This window comes from Oncorhynchus mykiss, chromosome 19, assembly GCF_013265735.2.
Source record: "Oncorhynchus mykiss isolate Arlee chromosome 19, USDA_OmykA_1.1, whole genome shotgun sequence".
In the NCBI taxonomy this organism is placed as follows: Eukaryota; Metazoa; Chordata; class Actinopteri; order Salmoniformes; family Salmonidae; genus Oncorhynchus; species Oncorhynchus mykiss.
Window position 1 is genome coordinate 24672010 of NC_048583.1, and position 8675 is coordinate 24680684.

Here is an 8675-nt window from a genome sequence, read left to right on the forward strand (position 1 = left end):
TTTTTCCACATTTTGTTAATGTTAAAGCCTTATTCTAAAATAGATTAAATAAATGAAAATCCTCTGCAATGTATACACAATACCCATAAAGATAAAGCGAAAACACAAATACGTAAGTATTCAGACCCTTTGCTATGAGACTCATAAATTGAACACAGGTGCAACCTGTTTCCATTGATCATCCTTAAGAAGTTTCTACAACTTGATTGGAGTCCACCTGTTGTAAATTCAATTGATTGGACATGATTTGGAAAGGAGTTGACAGTACAAGTCAGAGCAAAAACCAAGCCATGAGGTTGAAGGAATTGTCCGTAGGGCTCAGAGCCAGGATTGTGTCAATGCACAGATCTGGGGAAGGGTACCAAAAAATGTCTGCAGTATTGAAGGTCCCCAAGAACACAGTGGCCTTCATCATTAAATCTAAGAAGTTTGGAACCACCAAGACTCTTTCTAGAGCATGCTGCTCGGACAAACTGAGCAATCGGGGGAGAAGGGCCTTGGTCAGAGAGGTGACCAAGAACTTGATGGTCACTCTGACAGAGCTCTAGATGGGAGAACCTTCCAGAAGGACAACCATCTCTACAGCACTCCACCAATGAGGCCTTTATGGAAGAGTGGCCATACGGAAACCACTCCTCAGTAAAAGGTACATGACAGCCCGCTTGGAGTTTGCTAAAAGGCACCTAAAGACTCCCAGACATGACAAACAAGATCCTCTGGTCTGATGAAACCAAGATTGAACTCTTCATCAATAATTGCATTGATGACGTCATCTCCACAGTGACTGTACGTACATACCCCAACCAGAAGCCATGGATTACAGGCAACATCCACACTGAGCTAAAGGGTAGAGCCACCGCTTTCAAGGAGCGGGACTCTAAGCCGGAAGCTTATAAGAAATCCCGCTATGCCCTCCGACTAACAATCAAACAGGCAAAGCTCCAACACAGGACAAAGATCGAATCGTACTACACCGGCTCTGACGCTCGTCGGATGTGGCAGGCTACAAAGGGAAGCTATTACAGCAGCACCATGAAGACCAAGGAGTTCTCCAAACAGGTCAGAGACAAAGTTGTGGAGAAGTACAGATCAGGGTTGGGTTATAACAAAATATCAGAAACTTTGAACATCCCACGGAGCACCATTAAATCCATTATTAAAAAATGGAAAGAATATGGTACCACAGCAAACCTGCCAAGAGCGGGCCCAGCAAAACTCACGGACCAGGCAAGGAGGGCATTAATCAGAGAGGCAACAAAGAGACCAAAGATAACCCTGAAGGCGCTGCAAAACTCCATAGCGGAGATTGGAGTATCTGTCCATAAGACCACTTTAAGCTGTACACTCCACAGAGCTGGGCTTTACGGAAGAGTGGCCAGAAAAAAAGCCATTGATTAAAGAAGCAAATAGGTTTGGTGTTTGCCAAAAGGCATGTGGGAGACTCCCCAAACATATTGAAGAAGGTACTCTGGTCAGATGAGACTAAGATTGAGCCTTTTGCCATCAAAGAAAACGCTATGTCTGGAGCAAACCCAACACCCTTCATCACCCCGAGAACACCATCCCCACAGTGAATCATGGTGGTGGTAACATCATGCTGTGGGGATGTTTTTCATCGACAAGGACTGGGAAACTGGTCAGAATTGAAGGAATGATGGGTGGCACTAAAAACAGGGAAATTCTTGAGGGAAACTCGTTTCAGTCTTCCAGAGATTTGAGACTGGGACGTAGGTTCACCTTCCAGCAGGACAATGACCCTAAGCATACTGCTAAAGTAACATTCAAGTGGTTTAAGGGGAAACATGTAAATGTCTTGGAATGGCCTAGTCAAAGCCTCTGATGGTGTTGGGTTCAATCCAATTGAGAATCTGTCTTATGACTTAAAGATTGCTGTACATCAGCGGAACCCATCCATCTTGAAGGAGCTGGAGCAGTTTTGCCTTGAAGAATGGGCAAAAATCCCAGTGGCTAGATGTGCCAAGCTTATTTAGACATGCCCCAAGAGACTTGCAGCTGTAATTGCTACAAAAGGTGGCTCTACAAATTATTGACTTTGGGGGGGTGAACAGTTATGCACACTCAAGTTTTCATTTTTTGTCTTGTTTTTTGTTTGTTTCACAAAAAATATTTTGCATCTTCAAAGTGTTAGGCATGGTGTGTACATCAAATGATGCAACCCCCCAAACTATCAATTTAAATTCCAGATTGTGGAATGACAAGGGGGGTGAATACTTTCGCAAGTCACTGTATAGCTGCACCATCGAGAGCATCCTGACAGGTTGCATCACTACCTAGTATGACAACTGCTCGGCCTCCGACCGCAAGGCACTACAGAAGGTAGTGTGTACGGCCCAGAACATCACTGGGGCCAAGCTTCCTGTCTACCAGGACCTCTATATACCAGGCTGTATCAGAGTAAGGCCCTAAAAACTGTCCAAGTCTCCAGCCACCCTAGTCATAGACAGTTCTCTCTATTACCACACGGCAAGTGGTACCAGAGTGCCAAGTCTAGGTCCAGGAGGCTTCTTAATGCATACTTTAGAATTATATTATGTGAGCTAAACAAAAACAACAAAAAGTTTGTTATAAGTTATAATGCTACTGTCCCCACTTCAAAAGCAAGTACTTAAATATGTGTGATTTTGTCCTTTAAACATTGAATTGAAATAGTGTAGAATTCCATTCATTCCTATGGAGGAATGCTCCTTCTGGGGAGTGCCAATATGGCCGACCGGTGGCTTCAAAGGCTCTATAATAAAGGCTCTATAATAAATACTCTACTCTACTATGGTATTATTGTTTATGTTGCCAAAACTGAAACATTTCATTGTGAATCCAACCAGAACACTGACCTAACCTGTAATCATGAATAATAATGTTCCAACCCAAGGCTGTGGTTATAGGCAAGTCTGACCCCAAAGGCAACCACCATTTAGCAGCAACATGTAATTTGTGTTCGGCTTGTGGGTGAGAGTTTCAATATTATCTTTTTTTTTTTTTTTTACAACAGCAAGCCCACAATTCAGCAGCTGAGAGGGAAGCTAATTATACACACCAACTTTACCCCTCTCTCTAAGAATCAAGTGTTTCAACTACATACATGATGTCCTGTGGTATTGTGACCATAGAGATCCTATTAAATAACTAGAGGAGCTATGTCATAAAACCTCAAAGTTCCATAATGTGGTGAAAATGGCAGCCATCTTGGTCAGGGAGGAATCCAAACCAGTCAAATGGGAATTAATGGCAGTAGAGGCATAGGTGATGCATTTCCTGCTTTTACTTATACAGGAAAATAAAAGTAAGGCATGTGATGTATCAGACATTGTGTAATATGATTACAAATACCATTTACATGAGTTTTAGACACATGTTTATACACACGAAAAACATAAGATTGCACCCCATATTTTAAATTGCTCTATGGTGTCTATTAACTGTCCAAATCCATGACCGCTTTTCCACTCTATATTGCAATAGAATTTTCACAAATGTCTTACTACTTGTCCCCAAACCTTCTATGAATGTTTGAAAATGTGAAAATGACTGTATACTAGATTACATATTGTTTAAACACTTTCAGTTCCACTTCGTTGTCCAGTGTTCCAGATTTCTATGAAATATGACCTATCATGAATTATAATATGAATTAAATAGGTTTCCTTCCAGAAAATTAAAGAATTGAAAAAGTAGCTTTTCTCTTTGCCCCTGCTAGGCCTGTTAGGAAACAACAGAATGGTGTGGGCTATACTGGTCAAAAAAAAGCTGATTTGCCAGCTCAGCTAATGTGCATTCACATAGATATTAGAATTAGCTACAAACTCCACGTAGGGCAGGGCTGCACATACTGGCTAGCAGGCTTGCTTTATTTTAACCCTTGCGGCAGCTTAACCAAGTCAAATAGTGTGGATGGATTCAGGATTTGGAAAAGCATTCATGGAACTACTAGGGCACTTTACTATAACAGCAATAAATGCAGACTGATTATTTATCAAAAGTGAGTTGTTTCTGTCCATTGCTTTGTCACTATTCCTGATATTTGTGTTGTTAGCTAGCCAGCTGTGATTGCTAGTAGCTAAGCTAGCTACTGCTGTTACCTATATCAGTCAATAACGAGTGGCGCAGCAGTCTAAGGCACTGCATCTCAGTGCTAGAGGTGTCACGTACAGACCCTGGTTCAATTCCAGACTGTATCACAACCAACTGTGATTGGGAATCCCATAGGGTGGGTTAGGGTTTGGCTGGTGTAGGCCGTCATTGCAAATAAGAATTTGTTCTTAACTGACTTGCCTAGTTAAAAAGTAACTCAGCAAAAAAAGAAATGTCAACTACATTTATTTTCAGCAAACTTAACATGTGTAAATATTTGTATGAAAATAACAAGATTCAACAACTGAGACATAAACTGAACAAGTTCCACAGACATATGACTAACAGAAATGGAATAATGTGTCCCTGAACAAAGGAGGGTTCAAAATCTAAAGTAACAGTCAGCATCTGGTGTGGCCAACTGCTGCATTAAGTACTGCAGTGCATCTCCTCCTCATGGACTGCACCAGATTTGTCAGTTCTTGCTGTGAGATGTTACCCCACTCTTCCACCAAGGCACCTGAAAGTTCCCGGATATTTCTGTGGGGAATGGCCCTAGCCCTCATCCTCCGATCCAACAGGTCCCAGACGTGCTCAATGGGATTGAGATCCGGGCTCTTCGCTGGCCAAGGCAGAACACTGACATTCCTGTCTTGCAGGAAATCACGCACAGAACGAGCAGTATGGCTGGTGGCATTGACATGCTGGAGGGTCATGTCAGGATGAGCCTGCGGGAAGGGTACCACATGAGGGAGGAGGATGTCTTCCCTGTAACGCACAGCGTTGAGATTGTCTGCAATGACAACAAACTCAGTCCGATGATACTGTGACACACCGCCCCAGACATAATGGACCCTCCAGTTCCAAATCGATCCTGCTCCAGAGTACAGGCCATGGTGTAACGCTCAGTCCTTTGACGATAAACGCGAATCCGACCATCACCCCTGGTGAGACAAAACAGCGACTCGTCAGTGAAGAGCACTTTTTGCCAGTCCTGTCTGGTCCAGCGCCGGTGGGTTTGTGCCCATAGGTGACCTTGTTGCTGGTTATGTCTGGTGAGGATCTGCCTTACAACAGGCCTACAAGCCCTCAGTCCAGCCTCTCTTTACCTGTTGCGGACAGTCTGAGCACTGATAGAGGGATTGTGCGTTCCTGGTGTAACTCGGGCAGTTGTTGTTGCCATCCTGTACCTGTCCCGCAGGTGTGATGTTCGGATGTACCGATCCTGTGCAGGTGTTGTTACATGTGCTCTGCCACTGCGATGATGATCAGCTGTCCGTCCTGTCTCGCTGTCTTAGGCGTCTCACAGTACGGACATTGCAATTTATTGCCCTGGCCACATTTGCAGTCCTCATGCCTTCTTGCAGCATGCCTAAGGCACGTTCACACAGATGAGCAGGGATCCTGGGCATCTTTCTTTAGTTTTTTTTCAGAGTCAGTAGAAAGGCCTCTTTAGTGTCCTAAGTTTTCATAACTGTGACCTTAATTGCCTACCGTCTGTAAGCTGTTAGTGTCATAACGGCCATTCTACAGGTGCATGTTCATTAAATGCTTATGGTTCATTGAACAAGCATGGGAAACAGTGTTTAAACCCTTTACAATGAATATCTGTGAAGTTATTTGGATTTTTATGAATTATCTTTGAAACACAGGGTTTCAAATAGAAGTGACTGGTAAGATAGTTGTTTTTCTTTTTGCTGACACCAGCTGTGGATTGCTTGGTTTACCAGCTAGCTTGTGTGTAGTGTGCACTCCTGATCAACAACAACAAAAAAAAACTGCTGGACCAATCCCATACAGGCCTGTCTCAGCCAAAGAGGATGATGTCATGTTCCAACCAAATCTCAAGCATTTTTAAAAATGTTTTTTTTTTCCCATACTCTCAGGCCAGAGGCACAATATATGGATTTGTGGTTGGATCAGAGTTGCAGTTATAATCATTGGCCTGTACGGAGAATTAAGTAAAACCACAAGTCCAAATCCCTATCCCCCATCCATGGCTAAATTAGGAAAGGGACAATTATATCTAGATAGGTAGCCACTGGAAGACAACAACACAACGAGATGCAACAATTACATTTTTTTCTGTCAATGACCTTTGGCTTTTGATGTAATTGTTGTGAAGCCAAATCCAAACTGGCTTCCCTTGACACTTTTTTTGGTGCGCCAGGATCCTTCACAGTTGAGCTCACTCAGTTTAGTATATAGACAGTTGTTTAATATATATTTATATTTTTTATCAAGAGAACCCAAATACTTGCTGGCTTCCCTTTCATTCACTGCTACAGATGGCAACAATGTCATACTCTTTGACCAGACAGCATCAGATAGATGGGATACATACAGAGACAAAGGGGCACTGTTTCGCTCATTCGGATACTTTGTCCAGGGAGATACACTATATATACAAAAGTATGTGGACACCCCTTCAAATTAGTGCATTCGGCTATTTCAGCCACACCCGTTGCTGACACGTGTATAAAATCAAGCACACAGCCATGCAATCTCCATCGACAAACATTGGCAGATGAATGGCCTTACTGAAGAGCTCAGTGACTTTCAAAGTGGCACCTTCATATGATGCCAACTTTCCAATGAGTCGGTTCGTCAGAATTCTACCCTGCTACAGCTGCCCCAGTCAACTGTAAGTCCAGTTATTGTGAAGTGGAAACATCAAGGAGTAACAACAGCTCAGCCGTGAAGTGGTAGGCCACACAAGCTCACAGAACGGGACGATCAATCATAATCTGCCCAATTCCGTACTATCATTAGAAAATAAAATACATTCACAAACTGTTAAGCCTTAAGGCTGCTGCTCAACAGTTTCCTTTTCACTGGGATATAATTTTTTTTCTGACCCCAAACGTACCTCTTCCACCACTGAAGGGATGTAGCTGAGTGGAGGAGTTCATGTCTTGCATGTTTGAGACCCCGGGTTCAATCCGCTGCATCTCCATGGAACTGCCAATCTCAGTTTGCCATTCCTCAGCAAGAAAAACAAAGCTGCTATACAAATCACAAGCAAATTTGCAAGCAAATTTCAAGCATCTTTTTAAATGGGAAATCAGATTTTTAGTGAGTGTTTTTTCTCTAATTTGTGCTTTGGACCCAACTACTGTACAAGTAAAGGATGAGTCAACAACATTATTCAGGCATGAGTTAACAGAATATGAGCTGTTAAGAAATGAGATTTTCACTGGACAGTTCATTTAAAGTCAAATTGTATTGAATTTAAGTAGTGTAACTGAGTTGTGTTGTCTCTCTTCCCCAGCTCAATTGGACAATGGCTCTCTGGCTCCAAACTGTTTCTTTGTTGATGTTGCTGGTCTTTTCTGCCGTTTCGACACCTGCAGATGCCATGGGGATTTTTGTTTGTTTTTGTGCACTCACGGATGAAGGGCCCATCACTTCTACAGTATAGTCTACACTGCTGAGTCTAAATGCATTTGAATAACAGCACTAATCAGCAACGTATTTTGGCTGTGGTGGTTGTCTAGAGACAAAAGTACCTGATGACATTGACCTTGTCATACAGGGCCACCGGAACCTTTCCTGGAATCTGTCACTGTCTCTGGCAGCTGAACTGAGGCTCCGAACCGAGGGAGATCAGATTTATTTTGACCATTATACTGTAGAATCAGGACATTGCACTTCAATTACCTTTGAGAATTACTGTAGGGACAAAAGACATACAGACGCACGCCTGCTCATGCATCCCCACCAACACACACCACTATTCACACATTGTCAGTGTATGACTGAATGTCTATAATAGGAATTGTCTCATGTCCTGTAGAATTCATGACCAGATGTCCCATAACAGGCTATCCAGGTCCTTACTGTGCTGTCTACAGGGTAGGGGGAAGCAGATACACTGTCTGCCTTTAATTAATGCCAGGTTTGACACTTCCCTTTAATGACTGTGCCAGAAAAAGATGTGTCCAGACACTACGATTATAATGCCAAACAATCAGACTTCAGAGATGGGAAACATACCCAAACACTTGGCTCAAGCCGTGGATCATGTCTACCTGGTTCACAAATACAAGCCCTAAAAATAACAATTTCTCTACTGCTCGATCTGCAAAAACAAATCAAACTTTTAGGCTTCAAAGGGCTAGACATTCCAATATTTCTGATTGTGATCTGATTGGATTTGCTTCATAGGGCAGTCTCCAAGTGACAATTGTATTTTGTAGCAACCACAATATATCATAATTTGATTATGAAATAAAGTTAGAATTTGGGAGAAGGTAGATTGATTCTAAATGTGTGCTAAAGGGACAGAAGGTAAAACAGAGTACAGTGGCAAATTTTGGCACCAATTCACAAAGATACTGTATACCATGGGGAATGAGTTAGAGATGGCATTATACGTCTATGAAAGATATCCAATCCTTTGGATGAATACATGGAAATCATTGCTCAAAGTCTTGGGAAGTGTGGGAAAAGATTGGCTTTCCATTCTGCTGGAAAAGCTGAGCATATCAAATACAGCAAAAACAATGCAGAAGTTTGTTGACATTAGGTTTACAATGGATTCTGTGTTACAGCATGCATGGACTTACTTTGCAATGGGATTTGCT